This window comes from Acinonyx jubatus, chromosome B2 (genome assembly GCF_027475565.1).
Source record: "Acinonyx jubatus isolate Ajub_Pintada_27869175 chromosome B2, VMU_Ajub_asm_v1.0, whole genome shotgun sequence".
In the NCBI taxonomy this organism is placed as follows: Eukaryota; Metazoa; Chordata; class Mammalia; order Carnivora; family Felidae; genus Acinonyx; species Acinonyx jubatus.
Genome location: NC_069385.1, coordinates 65,586,592 through 65,605,745, shown reverse-complemented (window position 1 = coordinate 65,605,745; position 19,154 = coordinate 65,586,592). Strand labels below are relative to the sequence as shown.

Here is a 19,154-nt window from a genome sequence, read left to right as displayed (position 1 = left end):
TCAGAAATTTTGTTGACTCTTCTTCAATTGATATTTGTCTGATGTTTATCTCCTGGTTAGACTGAGGTTATGGGTTTCTGTGGTGAGGACCACAGAGGTAAGGTGATGTTTCATCAGATCACATCAAGGATCCATATCCTCAAAATGACATCACTGTTGAAACAAACCCTGATCGCATAAGGTAGTGTTTGTCAGGTTTCTCTGTAAACAATAACATTATGCTGCCCCCTTCCTTCTTAATACTGTACTCTTTAGAATCAACGAAGTAGTTTTTAACCATTTCTTTCTTTCATATGTATATGACAGGAAACAAAGTATGTCAAGGTTAATAATTAAGTATTTTGAGGAGATTTGGGGAGATTTTTAAAAATTAAATGTTTGTTAGAAAGAGAAACTATTAACTAATTAGCTAACTAGTTAATTCTTATTGAGTGTTTACTCTCGCTAAGCACTATATATGAATTATCTCATGCAAACATTCATCTAACCATGAGGGAAGTAAGTATTATCCCTATTTTACAGACACATAAGGGATAGACTCAAAAAGTGGCTATTTGCTTAAAACCATACTATAGCAAATGGCAGAACTATATTTCAAATCCAGGCTTGCATGTGATCCAATAACATAATTTATATTACTACACATTATTGCCCCCTAAAGTGTCAGATGCTGTTCAAAAGAATAAATCTCTAATAGTCATGCCATACTATCTAGACATTAAGTTTTAGGGAAATACCAGAGGTTATGTAATCTTCTTTCATCAGATTAAGCCTAGTTTGTTACTATCTATTAAACATTTTTGTTATTTGAGTTTTTTTCCCAAAATGAACTACCTGGCTTTCTTTGCCCTCATTGACTTAAATTATGCTGGCATGAACTTTTTCTCAAGGTTATATAAATGATATTTCTGTACTCTATAGAATAAATAATGCTATGTAATATATCTATCATCAATAAATGAGTCTACTATTTATTCTGTCCATAAAACTGAGGATAAAGCATTATTTAAATAAGTCTATTTTATGCCAAAATAAGTGAAAAGTGCAATTCTTTCTTCCCTATTATTTGAAAATACGAGTCAGCTTCTAGTAAAGAAAATGCAAAAATATAAAAAGAAAAGTAAATTAACATTAATGCTGACATTTAAATAAGTGATATGTCAGGGTAAAAAGACTGAGTGGAAAAAAAATCAGTAAAGGGTATAATTACATTTCACAAGTCCTCAGCAGAGGTTCTGGGTTATTTTTTCTTTTTAGTAGCCAAAACCTCTAATAAGATAAATAGATTGAGGTATAAAGAAGCATCTCAGAAAATTGTTATAGGTGCCAATCCAAAATCTGCCAAGGATATCAACATGCACAAAACAACCAAATAGATAAATAGATTGAAGTATAAAGAAACATCTGATAAAATTGTTATAGATGTCAATCAAAAATCTTCCAAGGATATCAACATACACAAAACAGCCAAATTTCTCTACTGATTTTCAGTAAACAAACATGTCAATGATTAAAAATAATAACCTCTCAATTTGTTTTACAAACATTACAAACATCTCAAGAACTGCCGTAAAAATGTTAGTATTAAAGTATCCATAATTGAATTAAAAATCAGGCCCAGAAAGGTTATTTAATTTTACTGATGTCACACAGGAAATCTGACATTGAAAGAGGAGCCCACATTATCATTTAGATTCTCCACGCGGAGTAATGATAAATACAGAGAAAGGCTGATATGAAAAAAACCTCACTTTTTGTAGTATTTAAATACATATAGTAAGTTGGCAAATGGTGATTAGCATTTGAATAGATAGACGGCAGTGGAGTCTTGGTCTTCATTAATGGTACAGGTCAGTAGATTTGGAATTAAAAGATGAGCTTAGATTTTCATTTACAAAACCAGTGAAATAGTTGGTTGTCAGTACAAAGAGCCACTAAGAACTAGGAATACACCTTAACTTTTCACTCATTTTTCATAAAGCACATATTTTTATTCCCTTAAGGCCAGGGCCTCTGCAGCCACTGCAAATATCGCAGGCCATAGAACCCTGTAAACTACTGAAAAATGAACATTTCATCCTTGGGTGAATATTGTTATTGGCTCTGTATTTACATTGTGCAGTGTATATAGATATAACTTATCTATTTTTCCATTAAATGAAATCATAACTGGCATGTAGCAGTATGGAATTGGCTTATTCTGTATGCTTGCTCTCTTTATAAGAGATGATGTCCTCATTCTAGCTTTGCCAGGTCTTGGTAACAGTAGTTTTTGTTTGTAAAATGAAACAGCACCACCTTGTATCCTGAAGTAAAGCTACAACCTCTCTAAAATCTAAGAACATTCAGATCTGTGTTTCAAACATATGTACTGATGACTATCTTATGAAGCAGATGAAATTTAATTACAAGTGTGGTCTGTGCTGTGTTCTATCGTACTATTATTAAACCACTAGATTCACGCTACCATATTCACCCTCCAGAAGTTACTCCTTCTCTTACTATCAAAATATACTCTGATGCAAACAAATGCAGAAAAATGTCATCTGCTTAATTGTGCAATATCTATCAAATGCTAAAAAGCCTATAATACCTCGCAAAAATTATGATTGATCCTCTCTAACCTTGTTATTTTATGACTCCAGTAATGTTTATGTACCTACAAAATAAGACAGGGTTCCTAATCTATACAGCACATGCGTTAGACAGCTCTTAAACTTACAAATAACATAGGCAAATGCTTTGATGTGATATATACATATAGATATAATTTACTGAATTATATAGTTGGAGTTATAATTATGGCATTTATTTTTGTTACTGTTGGTTTCTTTTTCAGTTTTAGTTTTCAAAATACATGATTTATTTACACCTTTATTTCCTCCTCAAGAAAGGATCTTTGTCATTATTTAGCATACTTTTAAATAGATTTAATTGGCCATAAAAATGATTCCAGGCAAATACAGACATAGATTTTCAAACTCTTCACCAATATCATGAAATGATATTCAGTCAGTTCCTCATACAGGTGGAAAATCAAAGTTCCTAATTGCTTTTGTGACTTAACAAAATGGTGAAGTGTGCCATGATCTATGCTCATATACTAAAATGTTTCTTTAAGTGCATTTTTATAATGATACAAATCTTATTTAACAACAAGATATTCTGCTTTCTAAGCCATTGCACATTGCAAACAAATCTAATTCACAACTCACTGAAAATGTAAAGAATATTAAAAATGTACTTATACAAATTATAAACGTTCTAAAAGCAAGTATATGCATTTGCGATTGCTGGAACTATGTTTGCATTATGATTTCTAGGTCAGTGGCGTCATAACCTCTTTAAATTGTTGGCCAGAACTACAACATTGTTAAAGGTGGAATGAGATCTCTTATTTTTCTCCTTGCCAACACAATATTACACTCCCTGTGCACAATTGCCAAGTAAGGGTGACCCCGTATTTTGGGTTTCAGAGTAGATTCCGTGCCATAAAATCAAATTACAATATAGGAATACTTAAGCCCAGCCAGGTGCCTGGAATTTTATTCCCCATCTATTTGATTGCTTACAATTAGATATTCTATAAGGAAGGTTCACTTGTCACATTCCACTCTGCATTTAGAAGTGCTTGTTTGTATGCCTCTGCTCCTAGACTGTAAAATAGCATAAGGCTTGCACTGTACCTGACTTATTGTTTTAAGTTAAGCCCCAACAACAATGAAAGGTCCATAAGAGGCACACAAAAATAGGTTTCTATAAATACATTTTCTCATGCGACTGACAGAACGAAGAGTAGGTAGTATTGAAAAACTTCACAGAGCTGAAGTTTCAGGCTGCACCCTTACTGTCAACTGAAAATATTGATAGTATGATATGCTTAATGAAATAGGGTGAGGGAAAGAACATATCTTTCCTTAGGGTTCCTGGTAGCCAACAGTAAACCATTTCCATTTTGTTCCCTCCATTATCTGTTTTGTCAATTTTAAGGATGATATAAATGCTGCTTACTTTTATCAGAATTAGAAAGGCTGTGGCTCAGGTCATGGCAGCTTCTGCTTTCTGCAGCCTATGGAGTAATTATAACCCATTAAGATTTTATACATATTTTGTTTCAAACTCAGGGATATTTCAATTTCGGCTGGTCTTGTTTTACTCTTCTGGGTGAGTCTAAGTTAATGCCTAGTGTACCAAAAGGCAGTTCAATAAATGTTTGTTAAAGGAATACATGAATCATATTCTATATAAAATATGTATTAAAATATACCTATACCTGTGTACAGGTATTTAAATAAATATGGAGTTACAGGCCTTATGTAACTAAAGTACACCTGATATAAGAAAACTTTGCAAATGTTTTCTATTTACTTGTATGACATTATTAAGAATAAGTAGAGAATCCATCCAACATTGTGTCTATATAGGAGTTTAAAAAATATAACTGGAAGCTGAGAAGATTTTAAGATTGGTAAGTGACCTTGGAATCCATCAGATCTTCAAGTTCCCAGCATATCCATTCTCTCATAACATAGACAATATTTCAGTTCTCATCTGCTGTGAATCTTATTTTTACCTGAAATTGAGCTCTATTCCTTTGACACGTCGATAGTAAAACCCTCTAGATTCTACAGTGAATTTCAAAAGATCCCGGAAGTTGAAAAACAGGATGGGGGTGAAATGTTAAGTTATAACAAATTCATTTAAGCATTTCATTTCATTAAAGTATGAAACTGAAATTAGATAATATATTCAATAAATATGATTCAAAGTGTAACATATGGTATATTCAGAAAATAATATTTTAAAATATTCTGAACTTATGATTTCTAGGAAATGAAGAAAATTGGAGAATATGTAGAGATGGGATTGATTCAAAATTGAGGCTTAATCAAATGTGAAAAACATTACCAAACTCCAAAGAGAATAGGGAATAGAATGTGCTTGCTGATGACCTTATAGTTATTAACTGTGAATTAAACTGAATGGTTCAAATTAGATGCTGGGGAAGAGAGGACAGGAGGAAGCAGAATTTAGTAACTAATTTATTATTACTTATAATAAGGAACCATTAGATAATACCCCCACCCCTCAAAAAAAGGATTAGGAATGCTGTGGAAAGGTACTGTGTATGAAGGCAACCACTAGAAACCTTCCTACATCCCAGAAGTTTGAAAGAGGTATCTGTTTACATTAAAACACAAAAATAAGTACACGATAGAAGACTAAACATTAAGGGGGACAACTGTTGGCTCTAAGAAGAGAGAGAAAATAGCATAGAGGGGCAAACCCAGATCCTGGACTTCCTTGTTTTGTAGATATGACTTTAGAAATCTACAAACATTTTACATTTACCTTTAGAATTAAATTTTTAAAAGAAGCAAAACAAGAAACATACAAACATAAATGTGTATTTAGTTCATAGTATAAAGAGAGGAAATTTTTAAAAAGTGACTTTAAGTCATAGTAATTTGACAAAAATAAACTGCAAAAGAAAATCTTGAACATTTAAGCAATCATTTTTGTTTTAGTGTTTGTATTTTTATACTGATATATTTGTACGTGTACTGTGGGATAAAGCAAATGAGTAATGTTTTCTTTGTCTAATTCTACAGTCTCAGTGTTATTGAGAACTGGAATTCTCAGTGTAGATATGAGAGAAACATATATAATGCAAAAGAGATTAAATAAAAACCTTGGAGGCCCTAAATTTGAATTGGATGCATCATTATGAGTTCATGAGAAATTTTAATAAAAATATCTTCAAGAAAAAATAAGCACATTTCCTGTATGTTTCTAGAAAAAAGCTTAGAAACAATAACCAACCATTAACAATGAATAAAATTTGGTCTTAAATTATATAGGTATTTCATATGTATCTATCTCTATCATCTATCTATTATTTTTTTCTCTCTCTAATCAGAAGGAACTAGAACTTCTTACAGAAAAGACAAGCAGGAGGGATCAAGATGAAATGGACCATATTGTCATGACACAGAGTACAGAATGTTTCAAAGATGTTGAGTGCTGTGTCAAAATGATGCAGGAGTCATCTTAGAAAGGATCCCACATGGACAAAATATGAAAAGTTTGAATATCAGTATTACTTGCAATAGATAAAAATGTACAAAATATATTTAAAACCATGAAATTACAATGAGACCAAAACACAAAACAAAAAAGAACTACCATCCACCAATTGGTTATGGTTGAAAGATGTTTTCCATTATTTTGAAGCTGATAAAAAAGGAAATAATCACACATTTATCTCATCTTTCCCCCACTAACTATTCTACTGGGTAACCAAGCACTAGATAACTAGACAAAGGAACCTTCTCTTTAGGGAAGTATTCTGTCTAAGATACAAAGAAGACATGATCTAATTAGAATAGCACTTTTTTGGGGCGCCTGGGTGGCTCAGTTGGTTAAGCATCCAACTTCCGCTCAGGTCACGATTTCACTGTCCATGAGTTCGAGCCCCGCGTCGGGCTCTGTGCTGACTGCTCAGAGCCCAGAGCCTGTTTCAGATTCTGTGTCTCCCTCTCTCTCTGACCCTTCCCCGTTCATGCTCTGTCTCTCTCTGTCTCAAAAATAAATAAACGTTAAAAAAAATTTTAGAATAGCATTTTGGTCTGAATTAATGGATCTATGCCGTTATCATATATAACTGCTAATATCAATAGAGACAACCAAACATTATGTGCATCCTGAGGGAGAAACAGAACACCACATGAATAGTAGCCATGCCAAATAAAGCAAAACAAATAACACAAATTACACACACACACACATACACACACACACACACACACACACACACACTCATGCACATGAAAACTAAATCTAACCAGGCTTCTAAATTTTATCTTTATTCATAGGACATAAAAAAGAAAAACATATTGAATAATGCCATTGTTATGTAGTCAACAAATTCCAAAATGTGGGAAACTAGTGGACAAAGAACCAAATTGCTTCAATGACCAATTGTAACCAAATAAAATTTTGCAGAGAAAGAAAGCAAGAGAGCCTGCAGTATAAAAGACAGTTAATTATATCCTATTCAACAAGCAATCTACAAAAAGAAAAATATATAAATTTTATGAGACAAGTGAATATTTGAACACAGTATTTTACACTGTTAAGGAAGCATTCTTATATTTAGGTGTGATGGCAATCTTTGTTTTTGATTTTTATATTGGACTGTAATTTTCTAAAGCAGATTTAGGTTCACAGCAAAATTAAACAGAAATTACTTTCTGGGCTCTTCTTCAGACACAGCCTCTCCCACTTGATATATTTTAACAGGCTTTTGTTAAAATTGATAAGCCTACATTGAGTCATCATTATGCACTAAATCCAGAGTTTATATTAGCATCCATTCTTGGTATTGTATACTCCATCGGTTTTGACAAACATATGATGGCGTGTACCCCCCATGACAGTATCACACAGAATAATTCCACTGCCTTAAAAATCCTCTGTGTTCTGCCTATCCATCCCTCTCTACAACCCCTGGAAACCACTGATCCATCTACTGTGTCCATAATTTCACCTTTTCCAGAATATCAAACAGTGTCATACAATATGGGGACTTTTTAGAGTGGTTTCTTGTAGTCAGTCACATTCATTTAAGTCTTTTCATGACTTGATAATTCATTTCTTTTTAGTGCCGAATGATATTCCTTTGTCTGGTTCTAGCACAGTTTGTCTACTACACACTAAAAGGCATCTTGGTTGCCTGCATGTTTTGGAATTATGAAGAAAGCTGATAAAAACATCTGCGTGCAAGTTTTTGTGTGGACATAAGCTTTCAACTTATTTGGGGAAATACCAAGAAGCAAGATTGTTGGATCATATATGGTAAGAGTAAGTTTAGTTTGATAAGAAATTGTCAGTCTTCCCAAGTAGCTTGACCATTTTTCATTCCCACAGATGATGAATGAGAGTTCTTATTGCTTTACATCCTTGCCAGCATTTGCTATTGTGTTTTGAGTTTTTGCCATTGTAATAGGTGTGTAGCGGCATCTCTTTTTGTTTTGCTTTGCAGTTCTCTTATGACATGTTAAGAATCTTTTCATGTGCTTGTTATCTATTTTAATTTTTAAGGTGTCTATTCAGGTCTTTTGACACATTTACTGATGAGGTTGTTTTCTTATTGCTGAGTTAAGTGTTCTTTATATATTTTGAATAGCGCTTTATCAGTTGTGTCTTTTGCAAATATTATTTCCCACCCTGTGGCTTACCTTTTCATTCTTACTGTCTTTTGCAGAGCAGGAGTTGTTACTTGTGATGAAATCTAGGTTATCAATTATTTCTTTCATAGGTTGTGCCTTTGGTGTTGTGTCTAAAAAGCCATTACCATGCCCAAGATCAATTTTCTTCTACATTTTATCATAAGCATTTTATAATTGTGTGTTTTACATTCAGGTCTATGATCTATCTTGAGTTAATTTTTATGAAGGGTTCTGTATTTTATATATATATATATATATATATATATATATATATATATGCATATGGTGTCCAGTTGTTCCATCGCCATTGTTGAGAAGATTATCTTTGTTCTATTGTATTGCCTTTGCTCCTTTGTCAGTGATCAGTATGTGTGTGTGTGTATATGTATATATATATATATATATATATATATGTGTGTGTGTGTGTGTGTATATATATATATATATATATATATATATAATCTATTTCTGGGCTCTCTGTTCTATTGATCTATTTGTCTATTCTTTCCATCAATACCACACTGTCTTGATTTCCACAGCTTTATCGTAAGTCTTAATGTCAGATAGTACCAAACCTCTGACTTAGTTTGGATCTTTTTAAAGAATGATGATACTAGTTTTTGGAAAGGTATTGAATCATAGGAAGAGATACACATTGCTGGTGACACTACAAATTGTTAAAAGAGTTTTAAAATCCATTTGGTAAATATCTAGTAAGGTTCATACTTTTTATCCCATATTCTCAACTTTTTATAGATCTAAAACTTTGGCATATATGACAAGATATATATTGTAGCCCATTATAGCAAAACAATTGTAAATAAGGCAAATGCCTGCTAACATGGAGATAAATTAGGCATGGGATACTTATAAAATATTAAAATGAATTTTATTTAAACTTATTACTGTAGATAAATACTAAACACAAAAATGTTTGAAAAATGAAGTTGCACTTCAAACCGAATGATAGTGGGGTATCTAGGGGGCTCAGTCAGTTAATTGTCTGCCTCTTGATTTCCACTCAGGTCATGGTCTTCCAGTTCATAAGTGCAAGCCCCGCATCAGGCTCTGTGCTGACCACAGGGAACCTGTTTAGGATTCTCTCTCTCTCCCTCTCTCTCTCTCTCAATAAATAAATAATTTTTAAAAATGAATGATACTTACATAATAAACATTAGTGTAAAATTTTAAAAATAATAAACAATACTATATTAATGCAGATACATAGTAATTTTCTACAAAAATGTCTTAAAAACATCAACAGCATGTCTCCTCCAATATCCTTTCATATTGGGTTGGGTATCTGTGTGTCTTTGCTATAGAAGAATTGGTCTTCATATAACAATATTTCTTCATGATGCTTCCTCATCTTTGCCTACCTCCTTTAAAATTTATTCCTTTCCTAAAGAATATCAAATGGAATAAAGACAGTCTCTTCAGCAAGTGGTGCTGGGAAAACTGGACCACTATCTTACACCGTACACAAAAATAAACTCAAAATGGATGAAAGACTTAAATGTAAGACAGGAAGCCATCAAAATCCTCAAGGAGAAAACAGGCAAAAACCTCTTTGACCTTGGCTGCAGCAACTTCTTACTCAACACTCTCCGAAGGCAAGGGAAACAAAGGCAAGAATGAACTACTGGGACCTCATCAAAATAAAAAGCTTCTGTACAGCGAAGGAAACAATCAGCAAAACTAAAAGGCAGCCAACAGAATGGGAGAAGATATTTGCAAACGACATATCAGATAAAGGGTTAGTATCCAAAATCTATAAAGAACTTATCAAACTCAACACCCAAAAAACAAATAATCCAGTGAAGAAATGGGCAAAAGACATGAATAGACACTCCTCCAAAGAAGACATCCAGGTGGTCAACCGACACAGGAAAAAATGCTCCACATCACTCATCATCAGGGAAATACAAATCAAAACCACAATGAGATACCACCTTACACCTGTCAGAATGGCTAACATGAACAACTCAGGCAACAACACATGTTGGCGAATATGTGGGGAAAGAGGATCTCTTTTGCATTGTTGGCTGCAGTGCAAGCTGGTGCAGCCACTCTGGAAAACAGTATGGACTTTCCTCAAAACATTAAAAATAGAACTACCCTACGACCCAGCAATTGCAATACTAGGCATTTATCCATGGGATACAGGTGTGCTGTTTTGAAGGGACACATGCACCCTATGTTTATAGCAGCACTATCAACAATAGCCAAAGTATGGAAAGAGCCCAAATGTGCATCGATGGATGAATGGATAAAAAGATGTGGTATACACACACACACACACACATATACACACAATGGAGTATTACTCGGCAATCAAAAAGAATGAAATCTTGCCATTTGCAACTACATGGATGGAACTGGAGGGTATTATGCTAAGCGAAATAAGTCAGTCAGAGAAAGACAAATATCACATGACTTCACTCATATGAGAACTTTAAGAGACAATACAGATGAACATAAGGGAAGGGAAACAAAAATAATATAAAAACAGGGAGGGGGGCAAAAGAGAAGAGACTCATAAATATGGAGAACAAACTGAGGGTTGCTGGAAGGGTTGTGGGAGGGGGGATGGGCTAAATAGGCAAGGGGCATTAAGGAACCTATTCATGAAATCATTGTTTCACTATATGCTAACTAATTTCGATGTAAATTTTAAAAAAAGTTAAAAAAATAAAATAAATAAATACTTGAGTAAAATAAATATTAACTCAAGGCCTCAAAAAAAATTATTCCTTTCCTAGAACAAATCCCACACCCTTGAAAAAAATAAAAAGATCAAATGCAGTCACCTCCATGAAGCCTCTGTTCATCTAAACTCCAACACTGATCCTTAGTGTAATCGCTAAACTTTAAACAAAATCTATATTTATCACTTAAAAATAGAATGTATTCTACATCACAATTCTTGCTAATTGTTTTATAAGCTATTTGAATGTTTATGCAGTGAGCATACTCTTTGAGAACATATAAACATGTAAAAGATAACCTACCAGATCCATCAAATTCACAAAATGGTGACTATTGGTAGTCAGTCTGGAGGGTCTATTGCATGTGAGGTTCTAAGAGCTAAACATGTTAGATTTTTGAGTAAAATCTTATGACCTTCTATTTGAATTTTGAGTTATCTGATAAAGATGACATGAAACGCCACTTTTGGACTCCTATGAGGGTTTAGTTTTTGGTGGAAAAATTTGGTGGAAAAATTAGTTATCTGCATTACTGCATCTAAAATAGACACACAATGAAAATGCCCACCTATACAATATATGAGAGAAATGAGAAAAAAAAACTGTATATAGAATATTTAGACTTGTGACTTTCTTGACTTGCTATGATGGTAAAAATAACATAATTATTGTTCGTTTGATAGTAGCAATCCTAGTGGTAATAGAGATGGGATAAGTGGTAGTGGTATTGATTAGTATAAAGTAGAAAATACAAAACAAGCATAGGGACAATTTATTGACCTTATGATGGCTAAGAGTATCTTTCAACTTTGTATCCAGTGTCTCAATCCAGGTCAGATAAATCTTTTTTATAACATCCTATATAAGGTTGGTAGCTCTCTCATACTCATAAACACATTTCCAAATTCCGTCTCCTTTGATTTTTCTCTTCTGCTATCACCAAAACAATTAAGACTACTTAAAACAATCTCATGGAAGTGCTTGCACTTTTATGGCATTTTCCCTTAAGAAAGCTTCCAATCTTAAAAAAAAAAAAAAAAAAACAAGCTTCCAGAGATCAATACTGGAAATGAGTAAAATTTAGAAATATGTTGGAAGTAGTTTCCTTCAAAATTCTTTAGTTAGATTTGAACCAGAAGGAAGTAAAATGACAATTTAAAAATTCCTCAACTCCTCATGCTGTCTGCTCATCACTCACCTCTAACCCTCCTTCAAGTCATGAGAGCTTTATGGCAGATGAAATAGTTCATCATTTTCTACTGCCAAAAATCAGGTTTATAGAGACAATTGTTTTGGTCATATGTGACTTAAAGATCAATTTGTGATAACTAAAACAAACTTTTAAATTCAGTAAAGAAAATAAAAGTCCATTTTAAAATGAACCAATATTCAAAGCAAACAAAAGCATTATTTCAAAGAAATGTCTGCACTCCCATATTCATTGAACCATTATTTACCATAGCCAATGTATGGAAACAACCTAAGTGTCTATCTATAGATGAATGGATGAATAAAATGTAATGTATACAATATGGAATATTAGCCTTAAAAAGAGAAGAAAATCCTGCCCTACGCATCAATATAGAACAACCTGGAGAGCATAATGCTAAGGGAGATAAGCCAGACAGTGAAAGATAAGACAAATACTGCAATGTATCACTTATATGTGGAATCTAAAAAAAAAAAAAAAAAGAAAAAAAAGGATTTATAAGGTCTGAGAATCTAACATAAAACATGGTTATTTACACTGTGTTGTACAGTTGAAATTTGCTAACAAAATAGAACTTAAATGTTCTCACCATAAAAAAAAAGGTAAAATATATGAAGTGATGGTGTGTTGATTAACTCAATGGGGGAGTCTTTTCACAATGTTTATGTATATGAAATCATCATGTTGTACACTTTAAAGATCTTATAATTTTGTCAATTATACCAGACTGAAAATTTTTAAGCACTAAAAATATATAAATACATAAGTGGGCATTTATGTTTTTTATTTCACCACTTTATCAATAGTCTAGCAGTTACAATGGAGGAAAAAATACTTCATTATTAATAAGCGGGGCATTTGATTGTAGATGAATCTCAAAATACCAATAGAGCGCTTTTAGTTTGTTAGTTGGTCAAATAATACTTCTATTCCTGTTACATAACAGACATCACTTTGTCAATCCATGATCAAATCTGCCACAATTGAGAAAATATTTTTTTTCTTGGCTGTACATCAAATCCATGCAAGTAGAATGAAATTAGAAAGAGACAATGCAGATTTCCAACCACCCTTGTAAGTAATTGACATAGGTCTTTAGTAAGCAATCTTTTTCTCTTAGTCCCCTTTTTGCTTTAAGCAATCTTTCTCTCTCAGCCCCCTTTTTGCTTGATAGGGAATAAACCACAGACACCCAAGAAAGAAGAAATAGGAAAGATCATGAAAGGTAATATGCTTCCAATTTTACAGGAGGCACCCTATATTCTTCTAAGATATCAAGACAATCATTAACAGGCTTTTGTAAATTCTTAACTTTTAATTTGGCTTCCTGATTTCATACCTTCAAGATAGCTAGGCTTCCAAATTTTGCCAAATTCCTGAAATTTCTATTTAGTAGAGGGCTTTTTGAATAACAAAGACCTAATAAAAAAAATCTCCAAAATGCTCCCTGCCACTGGGCTTCTTGTTATCTACCAAAAAAAAAAAAAAATTGTAAAGCTTCACAAGTACTCACTTGGCCTCTCTTGACAGAGAAAACCAAGGTTGATAATTTAAGCTTGAAAACATAGAAAGGTTAACGTATAAAGCCCAGAAAAGTCCTTACGACGTTTCACTTGAGTTCAGGACTTAAGTATATATGGTTTCAGTGATCCTTATAAGAAACGGCAGAATGGCTTAGTGGACCAGAGTATGTGAATTGGAATCAGATGCCCGTGAAACCCAACCCTTGAACTTGGCACCTTGAAAAATCCTTTTAATCATTTTGTCCTTAGAGAATTGTCACTTACCAGGTAGGGTGCACCACCTTACACAGATGCCAGAATGAAAATTTATAACTCATATTAAGCAGAAGTCATAGTGTCATTAAGCAGATCGTGACTCTATTACAACATATCCTGGGCTGAAATTGAGAAATGAGAGCAATTGGATTCAACATGTTGTTTTAGTATGTAATATACTCCAGCATATACGTAAAATCAACCAACTACACCTTCGTGCAGAAAGCAAAAGCACATATTGCCATTTAGTCATCTTGCTAAAAATTGAAAATAAATGTTTTTGCAAATGTTAATGTTCTCATTCAAAATGTTCTTTTCTAAAATTGGAATCATTTTTCAGTGCTTTCATTTTACACATTTGTAGCATTATTTTGTAAATGGATAGCTCCAAGCAATTTATAATGAGGTTACATTAATTTGCTAAAACAAATTCAGAATCCCTAAATGTTGTATATTATTTGGCTTTATATCATGTAACACATGTCATAGATGCATCATCATATGCTAGTTTGAGATCTGGAAAGAAAGAAGTAAAGTTTATCACAGTTGTTTACCATTTAATCCATTTATTTATTCAACAAATAATTATTGAACACCTTATATTTCCACGTTCTATGACAAGTGTCAGGTATACGTGTTAAAAAAAATACACACAAGGTATGCTGTCATGAAACTTACACTTTAGTAGGAAACACAAACTGAAAATAAAGAAATGAATACAAGAGCACATTTTTTTTGAAAAATCACCTATCCCAAAGAAGCACATTTTATAAGTTTTAAGAGAATTAAGGCAGAGTCTGAGGACATGGAATTTAAATTAAGATCTGGACTTTGACGAAATTGTAGACAAGTGAAGGACATTTCATAGAATTGATAGCATGTGTGAATGCCTGGTGTAGGAAGTCAGTAAATTCAAGGAATTGGAAGGAGGACAGTGTTACTGACACAGTGAGTTGAGGAGGAAATGTCTAGAGATGAAGTTGGGGAGGTATTCAAACCAAGATCCTATAGGGTCAGTTTTACTTCCTGGAATAACTCATTGAATGCCATTGAATTTTGTTTTTAGTAGGGTGATAACATGATTAAGTGTCCAGTTGCAAAATAGCATTTTGAAATTTATGAATAATGACATATTTGAGGGCAAGAAAAAAGCAAGCACACAAAACAGGAGTCTATTGTAGTAAAAAATGATAGTGTCGTGAGTTAGTGATGCCAATAGAAATGCAAACAACTACAAGTCAGGAATTACACAGAATGAGAACAGACTGAGCAAGAGCAGAGAATGAGAGAAGTGACAAGAACGATTTAAAAATATCTATTTTGAGTATCTGCATCATGGAGGTGCCATTTAAAAAAAAAGAGAAAAAACAAAGCAAGAAATTAAGCAAAATCTGATCGAAAAGAGCAAAAAGTAAATTTTGGAACATAAAAGTTTATCATCGGGAAGCGTTCTGGTGAATGTGTCAGTTGGGTAGGTGCATACATAAATTTGCATCTTGTTAGCAGGTTCATGGCTAGAGATTAAAATGTGGGGTCATTTAAATCCATTAGCCATTAAGGACTGATGAGGGAGCAGTTTTCTTGTAGCAATTTGAGTAGAAGCCAGATTGGAGTACACTTTGGAGTGAAAGGAAATTGGATTAAATGAAAACAGTCATCCTAAATGGCTTTTTTGAGAAACTTACATGAAGAAAAGCAGAAGGGTTTTATATGTTAGATGTAAGGTTTGTCAGAGAGGGGTTTTTACTTATTATTATTATTATTATTATTATTATTTAATATAGAAGTATAGCAGGGCATATTTGAATGCAGGAATGATTTTGATGGAGGGAAACAATGAAAACGCAGAGTGGAGAAGTAAATATTGAAAGAAACAAGTTTAAAAACAGGCATCAAGATCATGACCAATTGTGGAAGGACTGAGGCTGTGGTAACAGGAGGTGGCATAGTATCTGGGAGGGCAGGGTCAGTGATCTTTAAATAATAAATTTTTTAATCCAATTGTAAAATAATCCTGCCTATTGCTACACCATTTCAGAGCATAGCTATGAAAATCTTCTGCCGCAGTTTCACACCAATTTGTTGATATCCTGTCCTTTAAAGTTGGAGACTAATGGGTTATTGTTGAGCCTGTATTTAAGTGTGTGTGTGTGTGTGCGCGCGCACAAGGCACAATGTATGGAGTGACCATGAAAGCCTTATGCTTCTAAGAATTCTACTTACTCTGTTAAGTATCTGTATAATAATAAATCTGCACAAAAACTGCTGAAGATCACAGGGGAAAATGAAAATGCTTGGTGAGAAAGGAGTAGAACGTGGATCTCCTAACATAGATACATTGTGCCTGCTTTATAGCAGACTAGGCTTCAAGCAAAATAATCTCAGTTCTTTCACTGCTTTCTCTGGGTTTAATGCTTCTCATGTTATTTTAGGAAAATAGGTTGGTCTGGATTGAATTAATACAAATGAATAATAAAAGCAAATGGGCATTTGCAGATGAAATCATGTCTAATTCATCTCATGTTCATGGTATGATTTTTGTCAAAATAAATGCGTGTGGGTGTTACAAATGAACCACTGTTTCAACAAAGGAAAGGAAATAACAATAGTGATTGTCAAAGTGATTTTAGGATGCATAATTTTACTAATATGTGCTATAGAGTCTACAGAGAAGAAAATATTTTGTATGGAGTCTAGAGAAAAACATTCTGTGGAGTAAGACTAAAAATTTGTGGCAGGTTAAGAATCATATGGAGAACTTTCAAAAACACAGATTTGGGGCCGACGTGCGGAGATTTGGATTCAGTAGGTCTGAAGTGGGTCCTGGAAATCTGCACTGAAGAAACTTTTCCATGCAGTTGGCTTGCAAAGTGACCATATCTCACAATTTCAAAAACGAAGGTTAAAAAACAGGATCAGAATTGTTCTTTTATCCAAAATCTAACTTGTAGCAGTTAAGCAAAGTAGAAAAAACACAGGATGGAGAGGCAATCATACTTGGTTAAATTCACAGATTATTTTGACCTAAGATAAGTGATCTCATCTCTTTTTGGAGTAGAGAGAGTGGGGCAAAATAAACATTTGAAACTTGTCAATCTAGGAATTTATTTATTTATTTATTTATTTAGAGTGCAAGTGAGCATGGGGCAGAGAGAGAGAGAAAGAAGGAATCTCAGGAGGGGTAGAAAGAGAGAGAGAGAGAGAGAGAGAGAGAGACAAGTGGGAAGTGGGGCTCACCTAAAGCAGGGCACTAGCTCACCTGATGTGGTACTCGAACTCACGAACCATGAGATCATGACCTGAGCCAAAGTCACATGCTTAACAGCTGAGCTACCCAGGCGCCCTCAATTTAGGATTTTATTAACTGAAATATATATTGGCAAATTTTACCAAGAGAGAAATTTATAAAATTACATTTGTGGCTTCATGTAATAGAATTTTCAACATTCCCCATTATAATTTCAAATTAAATATGGCCAATGAGTTTCAAATTTTGTTTTCAAATTTTATTATTATTAAAAAATGTTTTTTAATGTTTCTTTATTTTTGAGAGAGAGAGCGAGCGTGAGTGGGGGAGGGGCAGAGAGAGAGGGAGACACAGATTCTGAAGCAGGCTCCAGGCTCTGAGCTGTCAGCACAGAGACCAACGTGGGGTTTGAACCTACGAACAGTGAGATCATGACCTGAGCCAAAGTTGAGCACTCAACCCACTGAGCCACCCAGGCGCCCCTAAAATTAATTTTAAAAAAGTATATTTCTGTAATTTGTTACAATTATATGTAAATCATCAAAGAATAACAATTAGTAACAATTACATATAGGTAGAAAAGTACTGTAATATTGAAACAATCATATATTCAATTTATATAATTGAATATATAAAATGCTGAAAGAAAAGGAAAGGCTACTGGGGTGCCTGGGTGGTTCAGTCCATTAAGCCTCTGACTCTTGATTTTGGCTCAGGTCATGTTCTCGTGAGTTTGAACCCTGCATATGGCTTCACTCTGGCAGTGTGGAACCTGCTTGGGACTTTCTCCTTCACTCTGCCCCTCCTCTGCTTGCTCACTCTTTCAAAGTCAATAAATAAACTTAAAAAAATTAAAAAAAAAAAAAGGAAGTTTACTGAATGACATAATAGGTCCTAACGGCTGAACATTTTTGTCCACGCATCACTCCTAAACCATGCTGGTCACAAATGCCAAAACGAAGCTATTCAAAGAACAGGATATTCTTTCCTTGGTTGCAGATAGAAAAATTAAATCAGACAAATTATATCTATTCTGCCAGTAATACCAGTGTCTTAATTATGCTTACTATATAGTAAATATTAAAATTGGATGGAGTGATTCCTTCCACTTTACTTTTTATGTGTATTTTATTTTTTAAATTAATTTTAGAGAAAGAGAGAGAGCAGGGCAGGGACAGAGAGACAAAGACAAGAGAATCTCATGCAGGCTCCACGCTCAGCACGGAGCCCGATGAAGAGCTTCAACCCATGACCCTGGGATCATGACCTAAGCCAAAATCAGGAATTGGACACTTGACTAACTGAGCCATCCAGGTGCCCCTATTCTTCTTTTTCGAGGTCCCATGCCCTTGCATGTAAACATAATAATAAACGTCTTTATGTCTACCAAAATCTATGTTCTGATCTTGACAGAAATTGCTTCAAACCTATATGAATTCGGGGAGAATTATCATATTTACTTCCTTGAATCTTCCAATCCATTAATTTGCTAACAGTTCTGCTTTTTAGATACCAGGGCTCTGTCATAGCAAAGCACCACGCATTATCAATGGGTAAAGCTGCAAAGGGGGTAGGTCATCAAATTGGAATAATTGTAACATTAGATAGACTTGCATTTTGTTTATTTTTACTCTACAAAGTGATTATTTTATCTTCTGTTCAAAACCAGATAATAGACAAATGAATTGATCTACAATGTGTGTGAAGTATTACTGGGGATATTAAATATTTTAAGTGGAATGCAGTTTATCTTGAAAGCATAACAGTACCTATTTATTGCCATCTCCAGATTAGGACAAAGAATAGAAATTGCCCTATGGTGACCAGGCCTTTGGGAGGGCCCAGAGAGGCAGTTGGTGAAGAAAGTGAGGTAGTTCCCAATTAACTCTATAGGTGAACCATTGACTTCATGAAACTGTGGGGCTTCTCATTTTGCCTTCAGCATTATTGGTTCCCTTTCCTCCCTGAGCTATTTTACTA

The 19,154-nt window shown here is 33.9% G+C and overlaps 1 long non-coding RNA gene across 1 annotated transcript in view; it reads right to left on the bottom strand.

Annotated features, from left to right (window-relative positions):
* The window catches only part of LOC113598490 (uncharacterized), a 37,958-nt gene that overhangs the window by 8,466 nt on the left and 10,338 nt on the right, over positions 1 to 19,154 (bottom strand). The window contains exon 2 of the long non-coding RNA XR_003419117.2: positions 4,012 to 4,069. This is a non-coding gene — a long non-coding RNA (uncharacterized LOC113598490). The remainder of the gene's footprint in view (positions 1 to 4,011; positions 4,070 to 19,154) is intronic.